Source organism: Perognathus longimembris, chromosome 5 (assembly GCF_023159225.1).
Source record: "Perognathus longimembris pacificus isolate PPM17 chromosome 5, ASM2315922v1, whole genome shotgun sequence".
In the NCBI taxonomy this organism is placed as follows: Eukaryota; Metazoa; Chordata; class Mammalia; order Rodentia; family Heteromyidae; genus Perognathus; species Perognathus longimembris.
Window position 1 is genome coordinate 26,490,435 of NC_063165.1, and position 26,627 is coordinate 26,517,061.

Genomic DNA, 26,627 nt, shown 5'->3' on the forward strand with positions numbered 1-26,627 from the left:
TCTTTCAAGTATCATCCTGCTAGTGAACCTAAATATTCATTTTCAAACCAGAGCTAGCCTGGATTTTCTTTGTCATTCTCAGCAAGCATAAATTTATAGTCAGCTTTGAGTGGACTTTTGTGAAAGGAATAAGCACTCTTTCTAGGTCTACTGCTCTGAATATGGATTCTTGCTTGTTCTGCACCATATGGTGATATTTTCTCCTTACAATTCAGTAATTCAGGAAATCATTTTACAAAATGTCAGCTGACCCTGTTTGTGTGGGTCCACTTCTTGAATCTTTGTTCAAATACTCACACAAAGAGATAGAGAAAAAGGAATTGGGGGATGGGGAAGAGAGGCAGGTAGGACACATTTCTGGGATCAGACACACACTGACAACCAGCCAGTTCTTCTAGATGTCCCATACCTTGGCCTGGTGAATGTAGTCTCATGGAGTTGGGTGGAGAAGTGGATGGAGAGCTTTTGGAACCATTTCAGAGCATCAGAAGAAGCTCAGTAGATTCCAAAGACAAAAGAATAGGCTTTGGTTGTGCTCCCTTGTGTCTCCTGGAAAACATCCTTACAGGTGAATACGTGTTTTCCTTTATTATTATCTTTTTCCTCCCAGAAGCAATTAAAACACAAAAGGAGCCAAATGGAATCAACCTGTCCATGTAATTGTTCTCACTCCAGTAAGTGCATACTTGCCCAGAAGCCAATAATTTTAATCTGCCTAATGCTTAGCTAACAAACCCCTGTCCCGTGAATGCCCTCAGCATTTTCCTAAAAGAAATTCATACTTTGCATCTTTTACAGCAATTAATTTGACTTTACTGTAGAAAAACAAACAGAAGCTCCAGCTCATAGCAGCAAAGGTGTCCCAAGGGAAAATTTATTATGTATTTTAAAAAGCAGTCTGACTAAAGCATTCCATTCTTTGGGTAGCACTAAGGAAATGTGACCATTGATCATGTGAAATTACACTAAGATGGCTTTCTAATGTTGTAAAATTGGCTTCCTTCTATTTTCTTCTTTCTTTTATATCACCCAAGGAAGCAGCCCAAGCTTTCTTTTAGTGCCCCAGGAGAAATTTATGAAAGGATAGAATATAGAAGTTGCCGATGTTTTTGTTTTTTATATATTCTTAACTCCTAGATAAATTTCAAAAGGAAAAAAGGAAAGAAAAGTAATCCTCGGTTGAAAATTGTATCTTGATGAAACAAAGCAAAAAGTCAAACTCTTTCCCCAAAGTTTAATGCAAGATAAATCTTCCAAGCAATGGAACACAGAGTTGGCTTTATGCTGTAAGAGCCAGGGAGCCTGTGCCTCAGGAGCCAGTGGTACCACAAGAATGATGAGTGGGTAGCTGAGAGGCATGTTTACATTGCATATAAGCAGATAAATACTGAGTCAGGGGGGTTGCAGATGAATTCTGCTACATCAAGAGATCTCAAGAAGTGGCTGTTGCCCAAGGGATAATCTGAAAGGAATCCACATTTATATCAACTTGCGTAGACTTGACGGTAAGACCATCAACAGTCCCTTTCAGTGCACAGCTATGAATTCACTGAGGAGACAATTTTTTAGAAGAGATCAGGGATTCAGGGAGGGCTGTGGTGATATTTTCCACTGGCTTAGCAGCATCAGGACCAAGTTTAAATTTAAATGTAGAAAAAAAAAGCTATGCTTACAATTTACCTGTCTGTTGCTATATACTTTTAGAGCTTACATATAACAGAGATAATTGATGCAATGTGAAACTGATAACACCTGAGGTTGTACAGGCAATTTTTAACTTTTTTTAAAAAAAAACAACTAACATTTGACACTTTTTATATTTTCCATATTGACCCAAGAATATTAGATTTGGTGGAATTAGTGTCCACAGAGACAAGAAACAATAATCACTAAGTAGAAAAAAGTTGACTAATAACAAGTAATTCTTTCAAATAACTGCACAAAATAAATCATTTTGTGGAAATGATAGCTAGAAGATAAAAAAGAAACTGGGAAGTAGTTTACATTTGCTATATAAAAAGTGGGATAAACTAAATTTGTTTCATACATACTCTCCGAAAATATTTTAGATGGAAATGCACAAACTTGTATAATTCTGAATGATTCTTGAGAAATATTCATCAAATCAGAATAACATTTAGGCAACAAAGTTCATGCAAATATGACCTATGTTTTTGGTGATATATATTTGATTTCTTCATGTCTACATGGTTTTTTTTCTAAAATGCACCATTAAAATCAGTGTTCAAGAAAGAAGACATGTTCCAGGATGGTATTTCTTGTAGCTTAGAATACAAACTTTGGCAAATAATGTTTATTTTGATTCAAAAGAAAGAAGACAACGTGTTTGTAATAGAGTAGAAGAGAAGTATTACAGTAGAGGAGAAGAGGTAAAATCAGGGGAAAGAAAATAGAAAAGAGGGCTAGGTATGGTGGTAGAATTCTGTAATCCAACTATTATGGAAAAAGAGATTCAAGGAAATCTAGGTAAAACGTTAGTGACCCTCCATCTCAACAAAATAACCAATCATGGAAGTACATGCCTGTCATTCCTAATGCATGACACATCTAGAATCTTGGGAACTTAGGAATCTGAGACCTGAGGACTGAGGCTCAGAGCCAAGACAGACAGACAAATCCTCCAGACTTCCCTTTCTAATTAACCAGCAAAAAGCTAGAAGTTTTGACTCAACTGGTAGAGCACCAACACTGAACAAAAGCTGACCAGGAACAGGAAGACCTGAGCTCAAGGTCCAGTAATGGCACACACAACACCCCCACCCCCACACCCCCCACAAACAAATGAAAACAAGAGACTCTAACAAATCAAGGGCTTGGAGGGGTACTTCAATTGATATAGTACCTATCTAGCAAGTATGAAGCCCTGAGTTCAAACCTCAATTATGCATACAGAAGAAAGGGAGGAAGGAAAGGAGGAAGGGAGGGAGGGAGGGAGAATGAAAGAAAGGAAAAGAGAGGGAAAGACATAAGAGGAAAGAGAGACAGGTGGCTGTAACAAGTGGGTGGTTATGCGAGAGAGACAAGAGTCCAGCTGATTCAGTCATTTGAGAATAATTTAAGGGATATTGTTTGAGTGGCATTCAGACTACTATTATCTGAGTGAAATAGAAGTTTCAGGAGTAAAAATAAAAGTGTAACCTATTATTCCAAAGCCCTTAGTTATGAAGGCAGCTATTAAATGCACAGCTCAATTTTAGATCTTAGTTTTACGGGATCCAAACAAAGGATACATGGAAACGATTCACAGTGATGTTTGGGAGAAACAGTGACCTTCCATATCCTGCAGTCACACCACCCTCCAGGAGTCTCCTTGTGAGCAGATATGGAGATAGGTCTTGAACCTAGCACATTGGAATCAAATTGAAGCTTCACGAGCATGACTAAGTCATTCACCATAAGTAATGAAATGTAAACTTATCCCCTTTACTTTTCTCTTAGAGTTTTGAGAGTTTGTGTGGAAAACATTATCTGGTTAATCATATCTTGATTATTCCAGTGACTGGCCCCCATCTTGTACCTATTTAAGGGTCTAAATCATGAAGTCTCTTCCTTAGGCTATGAAGGGTACTCTTAGCAATGGGATATGTCAAGGATTCATACCAAGAAACTGAACAAAATCAAAATATATTTTCATAACTTCACAATATCAAATTGAATTCAGTTAAATGCTTTGAGGATTTACAGATAATCTGCTTATTCATAACTTGATAGGTGATATTTTTGTCTAATTAAAAAAAATATATATATATATACACATATTGGCCTAAAGCATAAGTGGGCAAGCTTGAGAAGAGGAGGCTGGATAATAAATATTTCAAGTTTTATAGACTACAGATGGTTTCTAATTGTTAGTTTTTCTTTTAGCTTTGTCTGTGTTTTGCAGTCATTTGAAAAATAAATTGGAGGTGATTATACAAAAATAATTTTAAGTCAAACCATAGCCTAAAATAAAATAGCGGTTAGCGTATTTAAGATTTTGTAATTCATTTGTCATTTAAAAATCTTCCAATGGATGAAAGAGAATGATGGAAAGGGTGACATTGATCAAGATACATTTTATACATAAATTGATAAGTTTAATTGAAATCCTTTCTCTACAACTACTTATAGATAATGTAAGCAAACAAACAAACAAATAAAACCCTACCATTGCTAGGTTACAGCATGTTGTCATTGCTAGCATTTGTTCGTGCTGATTTTCTACCTACGTTTCTCTTATTATAGGGTTATCTATATTAGTTGTATTAGTCATTACGAAAGTTACAGTCCAAACAACTAAACTGTAGTTTAAATCCAACCACAATGATAATTAAATGTATATCCTATACATACTCCCATTGTTGAGCTAGATTTAACAAATTTATTTGTATATGAAATTCACTTTGCAATAAAGATAAAAATAGGCTAAAAGTTAAAGGATGAGTAAAGTTGGCTAGGCAAATTCTATCCAAAGAAAACTAATTACACTACTATTAGTCAAAGGCCAAGGACAAGAAGTATTGTCAGGATCAAAAAAGACAGTTTGAAAAGTTAAAGAAATATCTAATTCATAAAACCCAAACTATTATATACTCAATAAGAGAGCTTCAATAAATATGACTGAGGTACTGGTAAAAGAAATGGACATATCACATCACAATTAAATTTAAAGTGTTAAATCTCTTGTCCCAGTAATTTCTAGAGCAATCAGCAAGTAAATTAGTAAGGAGATAGAATTCTTGAACAACAGTGTCAACTAATTGAGCTTAATTGACATCTGTAGCGCAGAACACACATTCTTTCCAAATGCACATGGAAATCACAAGATAGAATCTTCGATGAATAAGCAGGCCTCAGGAAATGTCTTTTTCTTTGTTTTATGTGTCATGTTATCACTACTAAAACAACTTTATTCCTAACCATCTTTGACCTAGAAGATGGTTGAAGATATTCGTGACTCAACAAATTAATGACTGTAGCCTCTTTTAGTTTCAGATTTATGGATGGAAAATTAAAAAGATTCTCACATTTGGGTAAACTTTAAGCCTTGGGCTTTTTTGTTTGTATGTTGTGGGGCTTTAACTCAAGGCCTGGGTGCTGTCCTTGAGCCTTCGTGCTCAAGGCTAGTGCTCTACCACTTTGAGCAATAATGTCACATCCAGTTTTTGAGTGATTAATTGGAGATAAGAAAGAATCTCACAGGCACTTTTCTCCCCAGGTTGGCTTTGAACCATGTTCCTCAGATCTCAGCCCCTAAGTACCTAGGATTATAGCCATGAGCCACCAATGCTTGGTCTAAGCCTTGGCCTTTTTTATTCTGATCCCAGGCAGGAATCCATGGGGAGATATTTTGTGCATAGGGGAAAACATAGTAACTGAATTTTTTTCTGAGTTTTATTCGGTCGCTTAGTTGTGATCTGGTAATCCTTCCCTTTGTTGTATGACATTTTCCAGTTGTTTTACGTTATATGAAAATATGAACATATTGGCCTGCAGGATTTCTAGTATTCTAACTTCAGTGACACTGCACTTAGCTATGATCCTGTGTATCAGTTACGTTCGTTCTCCGTCATTAGTGGCTAAATCATACCTCCGGACCAGCACTAACAATATTTGCCATACTAGTTATTTACCTATTTTATATAAGCTTCTAATAAATCACTCACTTGTTATTGTGCTTTGGCATATGTTTTGTGTGTTCCCTATTTTGTTTGGCTACATTCATAGCTTTTGGCTTAAAGAAGTTAGAATTTCAACTATGCTAATTTTTACCAAGAACAAAAGATAAATCAAGTGATAGCTTTTATAAAGAATTTTGGAACAGGGCTGGGAATATGGCCTAGTGGCAAGAGTGCTTGCCTTGTATACATGAAGCCCTGGGTTCGATTCCCCAGCACCACATATATAGAAAACGGCCAGAAGAGGTGCTGTGGCTCAAGTGGCAGAGTGCTAGCCTTGAGCAAAAAGAAGCCAGGGACAGTGCTCAGGCCCTGAGGCAAGCTCCGAGGATGGCAAAAAAAAAAAAAGAATTTTGGAACATCATATGATACTGTGATTTAACAAGCTTCCACTTTATGTTTATTTTACTTTTTTAACATGAAATTAAAGAGAAAACATTTTCTTGAAAATAGTCCTCCACCCTTCCTTCATTTTCTCCCTTTTAAATAATATATTTAAAGTCTTTTATCTAATAATATTTTATTCACTTTATTTTCTTCTTTATTGTCAAGGTGAAGTACAGAGGGGTTACAGTTTCATATGTAAATCAGTGAGTATATTTCCTATCCAATTTGTTACCTCCTCCCTCATTTTCCCCTCTCCCCCACCCATGAATTGTTCAGTTGGTTTACACCAAATGGTTTTGTAAGTATTGCTTTTGGAATGGTTTGTCTTTTTATCCTTTGTCTCTTGATTTTGGTATTCCCTTTCCCTTTCCTAGTTCTAATACACATATATACGGTTCTAATAATATTTTAAAATATACTTTTTTAAGAAAGCTTACTCAGATCTTTCATTGACCTGTCCATTTAATGTAACATAATGGATCTGAAATAGTGTGAAGTTTAATTTCCTCAACAAACATCCATTTTCTCTGCTCATTTATCCGTGGCTTTGAAAACGATTCAAAGAGCTTTAAAATATAAATGTCTTGACTTCATTAAATTAATCATCCTTCTCCAGATTTCCAATTTCACTTTGCTATCATTTTGCAAAATTTTATACTTTGTGATTCTATCAATGTAAATTAGTATTTAAAGAGTATTCCGTATTATCAAAGCAAGGTCAATATTATTTTTAACAGAAGAGAAATGTATATATATATATATATATATATATATATATATATATATATTCATCCTTCCTGTAATCCTAGGAGGTTATCAACATGTGTGAAGTAAATTCATGTAGAAAAACTTTCCTGGGAACAAAAAATATTATGTAAACTGTGAGCATCACCTGCATGTCTAACTGTAGAAAACTAATAAAAATATGTAGCACACCATCATGCAAAAAAAAACTAAACCATCTAAAAAATATTGAAGAAACTCTATAGGTATGTGAATGAAAAATGATTCAAGATGCATATTAAGTACCATAAGACAAATTATATAATATTACATGGTCTTTTCAATCATCAATGAAAGCCTGCCTACCTACTTCCTATACTCCTGCATTCCTTTACAAATGATCATAGCATTTCTAGTAAACACAGTGTTTGTCCCTACTGGGATTTGGGTGACTAGAAACAGAGAAAAGACACAAGACTATGCTCTTCTGCTTATATACTTTAAAACTGCTGTATCTTGGGTACTTGTCACTAATTCATATAACAAGAAAACAAAAATAACAAGGAAACACAGTTTCTGAAAAGAAAAAAAAATAAGATAAATTCCTAAAATATTAAGTAACAATCTATCAATTTGTCCTAGGAGTCAGACATACATGATCTTCTTTTTCAATATATTTTTATTGTCTTTAAGAAGTTGCACAATGGACTTGCCATTCAGTAAAGGAGCTTATGAATAAAACACATCTTAATCAATGCCACCTCTTTCCTCATTGACTCACCAGCTATAAACAATGACAAAAAATAGTCTTTAAATCCAAAACAAAAATATACCCACAGTAATAACTAACAGTGGCACAAAACCATAATACCTCACTTCTGTGTGTGTGTTAGGGGAAAACATAAATGTTTAAAAGTTGGAAAATAAAGAAAAGATATGAGATTGAGACTGGCGGGTGACTGCAAAGGTATGTTTAGGGACACAATCTGGTGCTGTTACGCAGTGCTTACTACTTTTCTGATATTTTAAGATAGCACTGTAGCAAAATAAAGCTGTGACATTGTTACATTGTGCTTTTTATAACATTCATTTTTTTATCCCATTGACAGACTAATAGACTAGCTCATTACAATAACATACCTAGGTAATAAATAAACTGGCCTCTCCCACTTCTCTAAGGAAGAGACATGTTTTTTGTTGTTGTTTTGTGGGTTTGTTTGTTTTCAGAAGAATAATTACCTTCACATTTCAGAACAGCTGGGTGACAACCAGATATGGGACAAGATGTGGAAAGGCTCAGGAACCACCAACCACAGAACTTATCAAACAAAAACCCAGACAAGTCTTAAGGGGGATAAAAAGTAAAGGTCACTAAAATAAAGGTGTAAAAACAGGAAAGAAAACCACAGAGGACCAATCCAAACATAGAGCTAGAGACATTCAATAATAATTGTTGAAAAACATTCATATTTTCAAATTAGATATAACCTGTGCATTTTGAATTTGACAGGATTTTTTTTTAATTCTTGGAGTGAGCATTATTCCATTTGTCTGTATTGAGTAGCAGTCAGATTTGCAATTTCTACATGCAAGAAGCTCTGGAACATTCTAATAGATACATGCTGTATTTTCTTTGTATCATATTTCAAAAAGATCCACCATTCTCAAGATTGGGGAAAGTATAGATTTGTCTAATTGAAGGTGAACATGTCTGCAAATTCCCTTGGAAATATTTCTTTTGCTTTTACAAGATTAGGAAAAATAACAGTTGCAGAAAATTGCAAGCAATTATCTAAAGGTTAAATGGTGGTAGGCAAGATGAAAAGCCTCTGTTATGGAGGACTGCAATAAAATTATTAATGGTCATCAATTCTCAAGCTTGTGTACTTGGTGATAATTAGTAGGAGGGCTGACAGATCATGCTGTAGCCATTGTTAATGGCACGAGGCAGCCTGTGGCTCTGGCCCACCTCAGCTTCCTTACCCCCACCCACCCAGCACTTCCACCAATACTATAGTTGCTCTGACATAGTTTATTTTCACGGAAACTGTTTTCTCTTCTTCGACAGTTATTGCTAAAGTCTATTTTTACTACTTTTATAGCAAGAAAGTTTGGCATATTTAGCACCATTTCCAAATAACTACAAAACCTTAAAAGTCATTTTCTTTCTGACATTTATAAAGGGCTCTGTTCTCCATTCAGATAACTGGAATATTTCATGTTGGTATTTAAAAATAACTTCTCACACAAAATAGATCTTTCATCCTGGCTAGTCTGGGTAACTAAAAAAATGTCAGATGAATTGTTACAAAACTGATGTTAAAATTCACAGTTAAAAATATATAGACCATGAGAGTTTGGAACTTACCTGTAAATTATTTGAATTTTCCAAAATTGTCAGGGCAACTGAAGAGTAAAATTGTATGAAAGTGTATGATTAAATCAGCTTTAAGGAAGATAATTATTAAAAAGAAATTATAAAAGGCAGCAATTATTCAAGGTATGACAGATTATGCAGTTGAAGATGTGAAAGAATTTCAATTGTGTCCAATTTTCTGAGATGAGGATGGATAAGGTAAAGGGGGGAAAGATCGTTCATAAGATAGACTAGTCTAAAGGAAGAAAGGGCTCTCAATACCAGGAATCCAGGCTTCGACAGTCCCTATTACTTATTTCATTACTAGAAGAAGGCTTTTTTTCCCCTAACTAGCTTTCCTGAATATGAGCTCCGATCATGTAACTAGTATACCAGTCAATATACCACTCTCCGAGATCACTTGAGCACTATCATTCATCCACAAAGAGGAACTTCATTTTCCAAAATTTGAGTTGACTGCTAGCCCAAATGATTAAGTGTAATTTGGTTCATCTTTTTTCAAGCACTGGATCTAAATCATATAACTAAATCTGACTAAAATTCAAGTTATAAGTGAATTCAAATAATATCTCTCTCACCACAAATGAAAGCTGAATTATAAATTGATTTCTTTATTGTCAGAGTAATGTACAGAGGGGTAATAGGCAGTGAGTACATTTCTTAACAAATTTGTTACCTCCTCCCTCTTGTTTCTTCCACCTTCCCCCCTCCCCAATTCCCTGATCCCCACCCCAAAGTTGCACAGTTGGTTTACAGCATATAGTTTTTTAAGTATTGCTGTTGCATTGGTTTGCCTTTTACCCTTTGTCTCTCCATTTTTGTGTTCTTCCCTTCCCTTTTGTATCAAACTGCTTAGTTAATTTGGCATTTTTATTCCACTAGTCATTATTACGATAATGTAATAATTTGGGAACTTTTATTTTCTGAAAGAATCCCAGCCCTTGTTCCCCTCTATGTTCTTTAGGGACAGGGATGGCTGTTTCTCTTGTTTGTATCTTCCAAAGGCTGAATAGGACCTACTATTCATAAGTAGTTTTTGACTAAAATGAGTATATTTGCATATATACATGATATAATATGTATTTACATTACATATGTATATAATTAGTTTGAAAAAACAAATCAGGATTAATCAGAGAAATTAATCCAAATATGAGCACATTTTGTTAAACAATTAGACTAGAAATTGTTTAATTCATTATATTTGTGAATCATAGTTTCCTTACAATACTATGAAGATTATTTAGATTTGGTAAATTGTGTTGGAGATGAATATTGGATGGGAGTTTTATAATGATATCCACTCTACTTCTCTGTATACTTGAAATACAACACTTTAAAAATCTATCTCATAAGTTAATGTTAATATTGTAATGTATCAATCATAGTATGTTGCCTAGACTTTTGTTGCTTTCCTTGAAAACAATTTAAAGTGATATAGAAATAATTTACATATAATATATGATGTCTACCAGAGAACAGAAGCAGAAACTTTCATAACATAAAATTTTTAAAAGCTCTGAAAGTCAGTCATGGTTGACCATAGTTGTAACTCCAACATTTAGGAAGCTGAGAGAGGAAAATTTCACATTAGGGCCATGCTGGGCTAAAGAGCCAATTGTGTTTTAGGGAGAAAAAACATGCAAACCCGAGTTGAAATAGAGATATTTTATAAGCCTGACTTGTGGCTCACACCTATCATCTGGACATTCAGGAGGCAAAATTGAGTATATTGTGGCTCATAACCAGCTCTGAGCAAAAAGTTAGCAAGACCTTTGCTTAACAAGCAGAGTGAGGTAGTGAGGACTTTTAATCGCAGCTTACAAAGGAAGTATAGCTAAGAGTAGTTCAATTGGCTAAACAAAAAATGAGAGATTCTATCTGAAAACTAACTAAAACACAAGTGCCAGGAGACTTGCTCAAATAGATTGTCTAACTAGCAACTGCTGGTACTGTGGGAATATGTGGTTCTTTGAAAGAAGAATTACAATTTCATACACTAAAAAAACAAAAAAAAAAACAAAAAAAAAACCACATACACAAAAAAACCCACTGAAGAATTTCTTAATACATTACTCTGCCAAATTTACCTAACATAACTATTACAGTTACATGATTCAAAGGATCAAATGTGAAAAGCCCATAGAAGACAGCGGAGCAAACAATGCAGTATACAATGCAGAGTAATCTGGGACCTTTGAATCAGGCACTCACTCACTGTGTGAAAGCCTTCCCTTGTAGCCAGATGAGCTTTAATGGAGTAAGTTGATGGAATAAGAATGTAGTCCTTGGCCTTCAACTATTGGGCATGTTCTATTCATCCTTTCTTTCTCCTGCCAGAATATAGATGTAATGTAATTCAGGTTTCAAGCAAGATCATGTCCACTTGGCAGAGTTACTCATTAGAACCAGAGCTTCTGAAAGACAGAATATAAACAGAACTTCCCCAACAGTCTGAACTGTTTAAGATTATTTGTGAGAAGTAAATACATTTTTATCTTTAGTAAGCCACTGCATATTGGGGAATACCTTTGTTGTAGTAATTTAAGATTTACCTCTACCTACACAGACTATTTTACTTTACTTCTGTAACAATTGCATCATTGCAGTGAGTGAAGTCATTTTTTAATTGACACATTGTTCCACTGATACCAGAACTCAGAAACAGTAGACCACAGGTAAGGTTCGGCTTTAGAAAATTGATCTTCTTATTAAGTTTATTTCACTCATGATTCTAATCACAATCGAAAAATATTCAGACTGGCTAGATGCTAGTTTATTTATAGTTGACTTCTTACCCAAGGTCAAAACTGCACAGATATAATTAATTTAAACACCTTTAGACCACATCATTTATCTGTGGCATATAGAACCATGAGTTAACATACAACTCTCAGGAAATATAAAAACTTATTGAATTGAATTAATCAATTGTGAAATTTGAATCAATTTGAAATTTTCTAGTCTTCCTTATGCAAATATATACATGTACTAAAATAATATCTAAGCCTTTCCAATTATGTTTGGTGGCAATTAGTTCTGATAAAATGTGTGTATTCTACAAATGTGTTGTAATTTTATTAGTCTCACAGTAAAAACTAAATGTATCTTCATATTTAACAAACAATCAAAATCTAATAGGCACTCCAATACTGAAGGAAATGGGATTGGGTGAAGATGAGGAGGAGAATAGGAGACTACATAATAAATTGACTCATCACTTGAAATAAGGCATTATTATACTTTATACTTGAAGTAAGGCATTATTATTCCTATGATAAATGTAATTAAAGATATATATAAAAAAAAAACTACTGTGAGAATCCAGAGTAGAAGTGTATCTGTTTTGGAATGCTGTGCTCAAAGTTAGGAATGAGGATAATTAGTGATACTTAATCTACACTAGTATTTGAAGGAAAGCTTCCCAGAAAATAATATCAAGAAAGGCCTTTGGGGCAGAGATCAATATGAAGTACACACAAAGAATAACAAGTAACTTCTTTGACAAGAGAATAATTTGAAAAGCCTAGAAATATATGCATGGAGATAAGTCATGTATTTTTTTTGCTGAGAAAGCTATCTGACTTAATTTTGTGCAAACTTGTTTCTCCCATTCCCATGTCCTTTGTTTCAAGGTCACACAATACAATGAAGCTTTTAGTAAAACAAACTTGGCTGCATTGGTTCTGTCAGTGGGGAACAGAAGGTAGTTTGAGTGCATGAGTACTTGGGTGAGAATCTGATGTCCTAGGGTGACAGGTAGGTTTGCCAATGAAAAGCTAACACATATGGAAAAGCAAACAATCACATATGTAAAAGCTGTTATAAAAAATATATCTTATTATTGAAAATAAGCCATAGAACTTCTGTCACTCTCTACTAGGTTGATATTCCATAACTCCCAAATAATCTATATTCGTACAGTTTCTCTTTAAGTTGATGTGTATACATGTAGTTCAGAATCAACTGCACATTCAAGAAGTATTAGGGCAGTTACTTATTCATTTTGGAAATGTAAATGTCAAAAAGTGGTTTGTTTCTTCTCTATAGTAAGATACTTTAATATATTATACCCAAATTTAATGCAAACATCTTTCTAACATTTCTATAGACTTATATATTGGAAAGTTGATCCATAAGATTGAAAACTGTGCTCCTGTTAGTGCAACATTTCTGCACATTCAAATATCCTGAACTTAGATCTTTAAAGCATCCTTCTTGTCCAGTAATTTGCTTGGGAATGAGGAAAGGAGACACTGTTTTCCTTATTTTTGTGTGTGTCTACATCTTTGCTGTGATCTACCTAGGTTTTACTCAGATAGGGAAATTGTCCCAATAATGCTTTATTTTCATCCAGTATGTCTAAACATGTCATCAAAGCCCAGAGAAAAATTGGTTTGGGAGGAAGGCAAGATGAGAATAGTTCTTTTTGTTTCATCTACTCTTCTCCTCCAGGCACCAAGATTGACACAGGAAAATTGCACAGTCCTCCCGAGAGGTGACTGCAAATAAATACCTTTCCATGAAGGAAAAAGTAACAGAAAGCAATTGTCATTATGCACAGGAAACCAGACAACATGACCAAATTAGAATTTATTCCAAAGTAAAAGACAGTATTATTGCTTAAGACTAATTCTTTATTAATTTGTCTGCCTGGTTTTTTTTTTAACCTGTTTCTTTGAAGTTCAGGGAAAGAAATGCATTCCCTTTGAAATGAGATATCTTTATTTAGGTGTTTGTTTATATCCACTTATTTATTTGTAGCTAAGAACCAGTTGCTTTCTGAATACACTATTTGTTCCTAATGGAAAAATTGAGATTAAAAAAGATTCATTTTTCAAAGCAAAAACAGTCAAAAGCAATTTTCAAGCACTTAGCCAAAATAATTGAGAGTAGATGAATTAATATGATAAGGAAAGGTATGATTTTGTACTTTTAGCAGTTGATGTTTTGACATTTCAGATCTGAATAGTGGAGTAATGGGTGACTTGTGTATCTCATTAATGTCAACGTGGAATACTGCTCGTTCATCAAAGAGTATAACTGCAAAATTTTCACAGTGTATATTTGCCTTCTTAGTAGCTTAGCCCTATGTATAAACTATTTCCTTAGCAATTTTTTCTGTTTTTTACAAATATAAATAATATTCAAGTCTTCATTGACTTCTCAGAGACAGAGTCTTGAAATTTCCCTCTACTTTAGTTAACATTATGCCTTCAGATAATTCCATGGGGGTATTTTTATAGCATTTTAAAAACAGAATAACATTTTCTATCCACTTTTCTTTCTAGGTTTTCGTATGTGGCATGGTCAGTTACTTCTTGCTTGAATACATTTAACTGTTTGCTGTTGCCTAGTACAATAAATTGCTTTTAATAAAAGAAAGTATCTCCAGAACTTAATGCAGCAAGTTTTATTTTAATAAATGATGGATAGACAGCATGATTCTTTGCTCAACTCTAAGCACTCTATTTATAGAAACTAAAATTGAATTGGCACTTACATGTATTCCATTGAACCAAAAAGCAGCACATTTTTCTTATTTGTGTATAAATCAGCCACTCCCTTTCCTCCAATGAATTCCCTTCTGATAATTTGTAGCTGTTTGGGGCATCTAAAAGAAAGACTTTGTTCCTCTATTATGTTTCACCTTCTCACATTGTATCTTCTAATCTTTCTGCATTTATGTAGAGTGAAATGTAAAACTCAAAGTTCAATATGTACTTACATTATATCCGTAATAGTAGTCATTTTTTAGGCTTAAGGTAAAAGAACTGAAAGTTTGCTTGAAAATAATTCTGCTTTGGTTATAAACTGGAGGAAATGGCCCACTTTAGGGGCAGTTTTTGAAGAAAATCACTAATAATGCTTCTTGGAGCTTCACTACATGGTGAAGATCATCTACTGTGATAATAATAGTGGTAAATACGTGTGGGGGTGGTTAATGTCAGATCACTCAAATGCCCTTTAGAAAGCTTCAAATGCAAAAGGAATGGATGAAACGGAAAACTGTGTAAGTGTTGTTAGACTAATGGCAGAGCCTGCTCTGAACTTTTACCCTTAGAAATGCCAATGACTATCATAGAAGCTAATAGGTTTTGCGCTTTCATTGTTGGTGCCCAAGCTCCTTCGTGATGTAATTGCATCAATCAACACAGCTGACATTGCAATGATAGCCCATTTCATGACTTCACTCTGGCCCTGGGCATAGTTAGAAACACTCAAAGATATTTGAATTAAATGAGTAAAAGTTCATGTTTTCTCATTAGTAATGGACCAATAAGTAAACTGGTTTAAGTGTGTGTGTGTGTGTGTGTGTGTGTGTGTGTGTGTGTGTGTGTGTTATGAAATGACTTAGAGTTACCAGGTAGGACCTATTGGATTCAAATGAATAATGAAAACAGTCAATGCCTGGGCTCTTCTAATACCAATTTACTAGTACTATCTACATTGATTGCTATTATCCTTGATTAAAGAAGCTTTATATCCCTCGAAACTCAGAAGGATTTCAATTTGAATCCAGCCTGGTCCAAAAAGTCCAAAAACTTTATCTTCAATTAAGCAACAAAAAATTGTTTTAAAGCATACATATAGGAAAAACTGCTATTTTCTACATTTAGGATGTATGTTTTGATGAGAACATGAACATAAAATGTAAGAAACCATTCAAGTTGATAGAAATCATTAATGTTGTGTTACATGTACTATATAAGGAAAAACAGTATTGACACAGCATTGTCACAAAATCATGTTTCGAAGTCTAATTTGATATCTTTCAGATATCTTAATTATCCGTCAATCCACTATCCTCTGGCACTTGAAAGTTCTTTATTTAGTGTGTGTATCAATTTCTGTCATTCTCAATTAAAACTAAGCAGTTTTATATAAGCAAATCATATCAAGAACAAGAAAACTTTACTAAGAATTCATTTATGACTTTTTATTAACATGATTCACAGACAATCACATTCTTTATTTTTTCCATTTTTTCCCTTTATTGTCAAACTGAAGTACAGAGAGGTTACAGTTTCATATGTAAGGCAGTGAGTACATTTCTTGTTCAATTTGTTACCTCCTCCCTCATTTTTCCCCTGCCTGCCCCCCCTCATTTTACCTCTCCCCTCCCCCAAAGTTGTACAGTTGGTTTACATCAAATGGATTGGTAAGTATTGCTTTTGGAATGGTTTGCCTTTTTATCCTTTGTCTGTCGATTTTGGTATCCTCTTTCCCTTCCCTAGTTCTAATACACATATATACGGGATTCATAGTACTAAGATCAGATACAGTGATAGTGGGGGTAAAACCACAGAAAGGGAATATAAGAAAAAAAGGGTATGGTTTCACATGGCATGTTGAAAATAAATACAACAATGATATAACACTTGTTTCCATAACATGAAGTTCATTTCACTTAGCATAATCTTTTATGTTCATAAGGGCATAGCTATTGGGCTATTGTGATCTTCTGCTATGACTCACCTAAACATCTACTAATTATTCCCTATGAGGGAAACCATATAGTCCATGTTTCTTTGGGTCTGCCTCATTTCACTTAGTATAATTTTTTCCAAGTCCATTTCCTTACAAATGGGGCAATGTCATTCTTTCTGGTAGAGGCATAAAATTCCATTGTGTATATGTACTACATTTTCCTGATCCACTAGTCTACTGAAGGCACCTGGGTTGGTTCCATATTTTAGCAATGACCAACTGTGCTGTGATGAACATTGTTGTGTTGGTGGTTTTTGTGTGGTCTTGCTTGTAATCTTTTGGGTAGATGCCCAAAAGTTGGGCTGCTGGGTCAGAGGGGAGCTCTAGGTCTAGCCTTCTGAGTAACCTCCATACCACTTTCCAGAGTGATTGAACAAGTTTACATTCCCACCAAAAATGTAGTAGGGTTTCCTTTTGTCCATATCCCCTCCAGCATTTGTTATTATTAGTTTTCCTGATAATGGACATTCTTACTGGTGGAATCTCAATGCTGTTTTGACTTGAATTTCTTTTATGGCCAGTGATGTAGAGCACTTCTTCATGTGTCTCTTGGCCATTCTCATTTCCTCTTCAGAGAAATTTCTTTGTAGGTCTTTAGCCCATTTGTTGAGGGGGCCATTGGCTCTTTGAGGATTTGTTTTGGAGGTATTTAATTTTTGGATTTCTACATATATTTTAGATATGAAGCCTTTGTCGGTTTTATGGCTGGTAAAGATCTTCTCCCATGCTGTGGGCTTTCTGTTTATCTTGCAAGCTATGCCTTTTGCCCTGCAGAAGCTCTGCAGTTTGATGCAATCCCATTTGTCCATCCTGTCTTTGATAGGTTGCATTTCTTGGCCTTTGTTTAGGAAGTTTAGTTCTGTGCCAAGGAGTCCACGTGTTTTTCCTCTTCCTTCTTGCAGTGTTTTCAAGGTATCTGATTTTACTTCCACATCTTTGATCTATTTGGAATTGACTTTGGTGCAGAGTGAAAAATAGGGATCTAGTTTTAGTTTGTTACAGGTATTGCCCCACTTTTGCCAGCACCATTTGTTGAATAGGCTGTCTTTCTTCCATCCTATATTTTTAGCTCCTTTGTCACAGATTAGGTATCCATAAGTCTGCAGGTTCATTTCTGGGTCTTCGGTTCTATTCCATTGGTCCTCGGGCCTGTTCTTGTGCCAACCAAGTTGTTTTTATTACTATAGCTTTGTATTACAGCTTGAAGTTTGATATTGAAATTCCTCCAGCACTGTTCTTTCTGCTTAGGATTCTTTTTCCAATCCGGGGTCTTTTATTGTTCCCTATGAATTTCTGGATTGCTTCCTCTATTTCCTTGAAGAATAGTGTTGGGATATTTATGGGTATGGCATTGAATTTGTAGATAGCCTTTGGCAATATTGCCATTTTGACAATGATAATCCTCCCAACCCAGGAGCATGGGAGGCCTTTCTATTTCCTTAGTTCTGCCTTAATTTCCCTTTTCAGGTTTTTAAAGTTCTTGTTATAGAGGTATTTCACTTCTTTGGCTAAGGTTATTCCTATATATTTTATCATTTTTTGAGGCTTTCCTGATTTCAGCCTCGCTCTTCAGGTTGTTGGCATATATAATGGCCATTGATTTTTGAGGATTTATTTTATATCTTGCTACTTTGCCAAAGTTTTGAATCAGCTCAAGTAACTTGGGAGTAGAATCTATGGTGTTCTTTAGATACAGGATCATGTCATCTGCAAAGAGAGAGAGTTTAACTTCATCTTTTCCTATTTGGATCCCCTTTATGTCTTCCTCTTGCCTTATTGCTCTGGCTAGGAATTCTAGTACTATGTTGAAGAGGAGAGAACAGAGTATACAACCTTGTCTTGCTTCTGTTTTTAGAGAAAATGGTTTTAACTTTTCTCCATTAAGAATAATGCTCATGGGGCTGGGGATATAGCCTAGTGGCAAGAGCGCTTACCTCATATACATGAAGTCCTGGGTTCGATTCCCCAGCACCACATATACAGAAAATGGCAAGAAGTGGCGCTGTGACTCAAGTGGCAGAGTGCTAGCCTTGAGCAAAAAGAAGCCAGGGACAGTGCTCAGGCCCTGAGTCCAAGGCCCAGGACTGGAAAAACAAACAAACAAAAAAAAAGAAGAATGCTCACTGTTGGTTTGTCATAGACAGCCTTAATTATATTCAGGAATGTTCCCTGAAATCTTACTTTCTCCAATGCTTTTATCATAAATGGGTACTGGATTTTATCAAATGCTTTTCCCGCATCTAGAGAAATAATCATGTGATTCTTGACCTTGCTTCGGTTGATGTGGTGGATTATGGTGATTGACCTGCATATATTGAACCAGCTTTGCATACCCAGAATGAATCCAGTTTGATCATAGTGTATGATTTTTTTCATGACTTGTTGAAGTTGATTGGCCAGAATTTTGTTGAGAATTTTTGCATAGATGTTAATCAAGGAAATGGGTTTAAAGTTCTCTTTCCTTAATGAGTTCCTGTCTGGTATTGGGAGAAGGGTTATACTGGCATCATAGAATGTGTTTGGAAGGAAACTTTCACTTTTGATTTCATTGAGGAGTTTGAGAAATATTAGTGGGAGTTCTGTGACCTTCTTAACATTCCAACATTAAAGGCTACAGAAAAACATAATTCAGATAATAGGTGCACAGCACTGGGATAAATGGAAAACACCCAGCACATTTTTTTTAATAAACTGGAGGTGTGACAGGCTTCATGAAATTTTAGATCTTAACATATGGGGGAAAAAACCCACAAGGGCTTTGTATTTTTCACAATTTTTAAGCGATCACACATACCAGGACTATGCATCAGGAAAAAAATTTAACAATGTTTAAAAGGTATCCTTCAATACATTTTAGGTTAATTTCGTCAATTTTTAAACATGGAGATGGAATTTTTCTGAAACAGAAAGTACTGAGCATAAGCACACACACACACACACACACACACACACACAAACACGCACACACACACACTTTTAACAAGTGCTTGTGGCACTTCTTCCACAACCTTCATCAGTGAGTTTCTGGTCATGTTCACCCCCAAGAAATAAATCTCCAACACACTTGTGTGCTGTGCTGCTGCTGCTGTTGTTGTTTGAGACAGGATCTCACTATACTGCCTTATAAGGCTTCAAACTCACCAGCAAAAACATTGCCCATGAAGATGTTTTTCCATTTGTAAGAAGAAGAAATGAGAGAAACAGTCTTTTTCATAACAGTCACTAAAGTTAATGGAAGTATATTGAGATATGTAGGATCTAGTTTCAGCTTTCCTGACTACAAACAAAGCCTTAAGTTTAAATCATGTCAGTCTAGTCACCATTAAAAAAATCAAGCAAATAAAACATGAAATCAATTATTTTGAAGTAAAAATTAATAACTCAATAACTTCAGTAAGGCCTACTTATTGACAAGACATTAAACATTTATATATATATTAGAAAATGTAGCACCATTTTATCTTAAAATAAGATCCTTCTGTAAATTGACATTCTCAAACTGATTGAAATAGAGTGAATATTTTCCAAGCATCTTATTATACAAATATTTTTAAATTTATTTGATATTTCAAGAATGAAGAATTTAAGTTTAATGTCCAAGACTGGTGTCACTGGATCATATGGTAGTCCCATGATTCATTTTTTTTTTATTTCCACAGTGGTTGCACTAGTTTACATTAGTAAACATTAGTTTATATCCTGGTCAGTATTTATTGTTGCTTGTATTTTGATGATGGTCATTATTACTGTGGTGAGATGGAATCTCAATGTTTTTTTTATTACATTTCTTTTATTTTGAGGGATGTTGATGTTTCTTCATATTTTAATCTGCATTACCTACTTCTTCTGAGTAGTGCCTATTCAACTACTGAAAAAATAAGAGGAAAATATTTCTTGTATTATGCTTAATGATTAAAAGCTGATTTGGGGATCATGTACCAATGGTGGCATAAATATCAGAGTCATTGCCATGGGCCTTTCTGTGCAGAGGTACAATGTTGTTTTTGAATAGAATGTCATGCTTGTCAAAACCTGGCTATAACTTGAGTTCCTTTGAAGAACAAACCTTCTATGGCTCTCCTATCACCTCATTTCCTCCAAGTACATTGCATCTCATATCTCAGTTGAGTTGTGTATTTCAGTAATGCCCCTTTTTAAGATAACTTCAAAAACTAGGCACTACTGAATTAATCTTCATTCAATATCTTCTTAAATGCATTGAGTTTCTGAACACATTTCAACCTCATAGAGCAATTTCTGGTGTGTAGTAGGGGTTTAAGATGTTTTTTGAACTTACCTCACTTGAATTACTAAGAAATAAGGTATCTCAAATAAGTGGAACTAAATCATCATTTTCCCAACATCATATAAATAATAAAGTTCTTCCTAATATATAATCATAATTTTTCTAAGTTTTAATGATTGTGCTCAATAGAGCTTTCCATTTCCCTTCAACTCTTCTCCTTCCTCCAATACACTCACATGTCACTGCTATGTTCAAATATTTCCCTGGGTCTAATGAGTCTCTATAGATGCTGTATTTTAGGAAGCATACTGTGCTATCTAAAAAGCAGTGATTGGGAGAATTGTGATTTTCAGGACAGCCTTGGGGAAAAGCTAGTGAGACAACATCTCTACTAGGCTGGGCATAGTATTTCACACTATTAATCTCACATCTATAGTCTCCTAAGTGTGAAGTATCTGTAGAATTATGAGCTAAGGCCAGGTTAAGGCAAAAACATGAAACAATGTTTTAAAAAAACATAGCCAGAGAAAGAAAGGGAGGTATGTATAGCTTAGCAAGTAGAGTACCTGCTTAAGTCTGAGTCCTTGATTTCCAACCCTAGTACTATCCACCCCTCCAAATGTCTAAGATACACTGAGCTAATGGTTGAAGCAAAAATTATAGGAAAGACAGACTACTTATTTGAATAATTGATGTGTATAATCAAGCAAGTGAGTTCTCACATGATATGCCAGTAAGTTTATTCATCTCAACACTCCTATGTAATATTATACCTCTGCTACAGAAATGTTTCAAATACCAATTGAAAACTGTGGTTGTCTGTGTCTGTAATTCTCACTCCTGATTCTCTACCATTGAACCCTCATAGCAGCTTCCCAAGGGAGGTTCCTTTGGTAATGATACTAACAAGGAAAATTGGTTACAGGGATGTTAACTTACTTGCCCAAGTTAAGCAAAGTAAAATGGCTTAGTTGGTAGAGTTTCTACCTAAGCCTGAGGTCCTGAGTTCATACCTCAGTACTGCACCCTAGAAAAGATACGTTGAGCTAATGACTGAAATAAGTATCTTTTCTATACATTTACGTAAAAATCATACAAAGTTTCAAAGGAAGTAGTTATTGTTAGGTCCTCTCCCTGAGGGCTACATGCAGATGACCCCACCTCATTAAGTCTCCACCCAGTTACCTGAGTAACCTGCAGACCTGGAGGCAGTTACCTCCCCTTTCCCTGAGGTCACCTCCTAATCCACCTGGCCACACCCCTTGCCCCTGTCCTAAATAAAGCAGGGCTGGGTGGGGGTCGCTCTCTCTCTCTCTCTCCCTTCTCTCCGGCCATGGATCATCTTGGCCACAGGCCAGCAGTTCGGTAATAAACTTTCTTTCCTGCCTGAATACCGCGTGGCGTTCTCCTTTACCGGTTACCTACTTTAAAAACCTAACAGTTATTTTCACATGTTTCTTTGGCTTCCTATTGGTGATTAAAATCTTTACTCGTTTTTAGTTTTTCTTAAAGACATAAAATAACTAGAGTCTGGTGCCAGTGGCTCATTCTTATAATCCTAGAAAGTCAGAAGGATCTCAGTTTGAATCCAATCAGGTCCAAATATCTTTATCTGCAACTAAGCAGCAAAAATTCTTGACTGGCAGTATGGCTCAAGTGGCAGAGCATTATCTGTAACAGGAAAAAACTAAGTAATATTTACTGACCCTGAATTCAACAACCAATAATGGCACACACACACACACACACACACACACACACACACACACCAGCTAGGAAAAGACTAAGCCTTTCAAGTAAAAATTACTCAGAAATAAAGCAAGTGAATCTTGGAGTAAATAGCTTTCTTTGAAAAGTATTCTTCAATTTTTTGCATTCAAAATGGGACAAAGTATTCTGTACAATCAATATCTTTCTGAACAGTAACGATATATAACCAATATTTAGAAAGAACTCTTTGTTGTCTTACTGATTACTTCCTCAGCTCATCAGTCATATTAATTTTCTGTTGCTATCATAACAAATTACCAAATATTGGGTGCTTAAAATAATATCAATTAATAATCAGGAAGCCAGGACAACTATGGCCATTGATTAAAATCATACAGTGCCAAAATTCAGATTTCAGCAGGACTACCTTCCTTACTGGAGGGTATGGAGATTGCTATCTTGTTCCTCTTATTCTTATGGCTATATAATTGAGGCCTAGTATTCTTGTGCCTTGGAGTTGTGAATGGGAAAATAGAGTATAGTCCTTATCTGTCCATACTTGTGCTTTCTGTGTGGTCATGTTTCTGGAAGAGGTGAGTGGAGTCATTCCTGAGCTTCAGATCTCTCTGAATTCTTCTACCTTGTAGCTCTGATTCCAGCAAAAGTTCTCAGCTTTTAGAGTTGTTGTTTTTTTATTTTATTGTCAAACTGATGTACAGAGAGGTTACAGTTTCATATGTTAGGCATTGGATACATCTCTTGTACTGTTTGTTACCTCTTCCCCTTTTCCCCTCTCCCTCCTCCTTTCCCTTTCCCCCCATGAGTTGTTCAGTTGATCTACACCAAACAGTTTTGCAAGTATTGCTTTTGTAGTTGTTTGTCTTTTTTTTTATTATTGGTTTTTTTTTTTTTGTCCAGTCCTGGGCCTTGGACTCAGGGCCTGAGCACTGTCCCTGGCTTCTTCCCGCTCAAGGCTAGCACTCTGCCACTTGAGCCACAGCGCCACTTCTGGCCATTTTCTGTATATGTGGTGCTGGGGAATTGAACCCAGGGCCTCATGTATATGAGGCAGGCACTCTTGCCACTAGGCCATATCCCCAGCCCCTTGTTTGTCTTTTTTTACCCTGTGTCTCTCGAATTTGGTATTCCCTTTCAGTTTCCTAGTTTTAATACTTGGGAAACTCCAAATAAACTAAAAAAGTCTTTTAGTTGTAAAGTCCATAATTAGCTTATATCAGTGAAGTCTTGTTTGCCACATACAGCATGCTCAGGTCTATCATATGAACATCTGGGAAGATGTACAATATTCTGTCTAACATATCAGCAAGAAAGTAAGAAATTATCAGTACTATTTCATTAACTGCTATAGAAAATAACTTATACTTTCTACTTTTTGGTAACTGGTCTTTCTTATAAATCTAGGATATTTTAAATAAGATTATTTAGTTGTTTATGTCTATATTTTAAAAGATGCTTTTTTTTAATTGTGAGAATTCAGCATTGCTGTTATTTATACTACTCAGAATGTTAATATGAAATTCCTAGGTCAAGATGGATTTTCATTGTTCACTTAGAGCACTTACCAAATCAATTCCTGGTGCACCAATCTCTTTCCTTTTCTGGAACTAGGGGACTGAAGCTAAAGGAATACTGTATATGCATAAATGGGAGCATCATTTAGTAGTAATCTGCAGATATAATTACTAAATATTGATGTAGAATAGTCTTCTGATCAAAACTTACTGTTGCCTTTATAGAAGGTAGAAATTTTTATCTGTATCTATACAGAGGGAAAATTGTACATAGACATAAAGAGGTGATCTGATATCAAGGAGTGAGATATAGTGCAAAATTCTTCCCTGGTGGTCCTCTAAAATAATCTATACTGTTAGCAATACCAGTATTGCAAATTTCAGCAGTTTGGCATACTTCCAGTTGTCTGGGTCACCAGTCTCTTGTTAATTTGCTCTAACAGCCTTGCAAATGAATCCCACAATTATCTTCAAATCAGCAATAAATGAGCACACAGTATGTTAAATCTAATAGGTTATCACCAAAATCACAGTAACAGAATGATTAGGCTAGAGTATATACATATGATGATAAGAATTTTAGTTATTATATAATTAATATATTGACATAAAAGGTCAGGCAAGAAAAAATCAGAAAGCATTTAAAATAAGCATGAAGAAAATAGCACTTATAAGAAAAATATATTTAATATTTTAAAAAGATATAATATGCACAATATTGCTAAATATGACCAAGTAAAAGCATCACAACAGGGCTGGGAAAGTGGTCTGGAGTAGAGTTCTTACCTAGCATGCATGAAGCCCTGGGTTCAATTCCTCAGCACCATATGTAGAGAAAAAAAATGGAAATGGCGCTGTGGCTCAAGTGGTAGAGTGCTAGCCTTGAACAGAAAGAAGCCAGGGATAATGTTCAGGCCCTGAGCTCAAACCCCAGGACTGGCAAAAAAAAAATAGCATCGCAAATAAAAAAGAATTGTTTTCTTTTGCAAGAAAAAGAAATTTGTCATTACTACATTTATAGATAAGGAAATGCTATACTATATAAAATATACAAATAAAAATGAATGCATACAATACATATATGAATTATATGACAGCATATAACACTATAGTTGGGCCACATGCCAATGGAGACTGAGAAGTCTTGTGAACTGCTATCTACAGTTTACAGGCCTACCAAGACAGTGGTGGGATGCAATCCAAGATCAAAGGCCCAAGTATCAGTGGACTAATGGTAGAAGACCTAGTCTGTGCCAGAAAGCTTAAGAACTAACTAGAAGTAGTAATATTATATAAGGGCAAGAAAAAGAAAATAGGCATGTCAATGCCAGTGAAAAGAAATTTTTTCCTCTTTGTTCTTTTTGACCCCTTTGTGTTGCGTGATGCTAACATTGTAAAAGAGGATCCTTTTGCTCCGTTTAAATGTTAATCTTAAAAAAAATCTTTATTCTGATGCTCTGCTGGCCAAGGTCAGTTGAACAGCAATATTAGGGTGAACGTTGTCCTTGCAGAGCAGAATGCTTACCAAAGCTCACTGCATTTTACAGATTTTGGAGAAGAGTACCAAAAAAAAAAAAAAATGAATCGATGCTCACAGAGTTGAGTCATTTACAGACATTACTTGCCAACTACAGATGAATAAAAGTTAACTAACCTTCAATTATCTCATTATATCTCTGTTGAGGTAAAGGAGCATATCACAGAGAAGATTTTTCCTATAAAACAAAGTGTAGAGAATGCAACTTGTCATTGCTAAAACATGGAACCAACCTAGACGTACCTCAGTAGATGAGTGGATCAGGAAAATATGGTACATATACACAATGGAATTCTATGCCTCCATCAGAAGAAATGACACTGCCCCAATCATAAGGAAATGGAAGCACTTGGAAAAAAATCATACTAAGTGAAGTGATCCAGACCCAAAGACACATAAACCCTATGGTGTCCCTCATAGGGGATAGCTAGTACAGGAATAGGCTAGTCATGGTAGAAGACCCAAATATCCCAATAACTACACCCACATGACTGCCCCGGCCCGCAGGGTTTTGTCAACCGGAGCCCGAGGGGGAATTGACCTGAATGAGAGACAAACCTGACACGAGGAGGGAGACCAAGACAGGGTTCTGATCAAGGTCCCAAATTTTATTTTCGCAGGACAGCTTATATAGTAATCAGCAAAGGGTAACTCACGTAGACAGGGTCATTAGGTTGCTAGGTTACAGAACCATGGGATGCTCTTTCTCAGGACAGGGACTGGGTAAAGTTCACAAGGTTGTTAATTAAAGCTAGACAAGGTGTTAGGCTTAACAGGCAAGGTTGTAACAGCATCAAACATACTTATCAGCTAAGTCTTATAGTGTCTTATTGTTAGAGCATGACAACCGGCACCAGGTTTTCTATCAGTTAAGTTTTATAGTTTCTTTATGTTTCATCCTGACAGCCAGCACTAGACATCCTTAGCCGTTAAGTTTTGTAGTTTC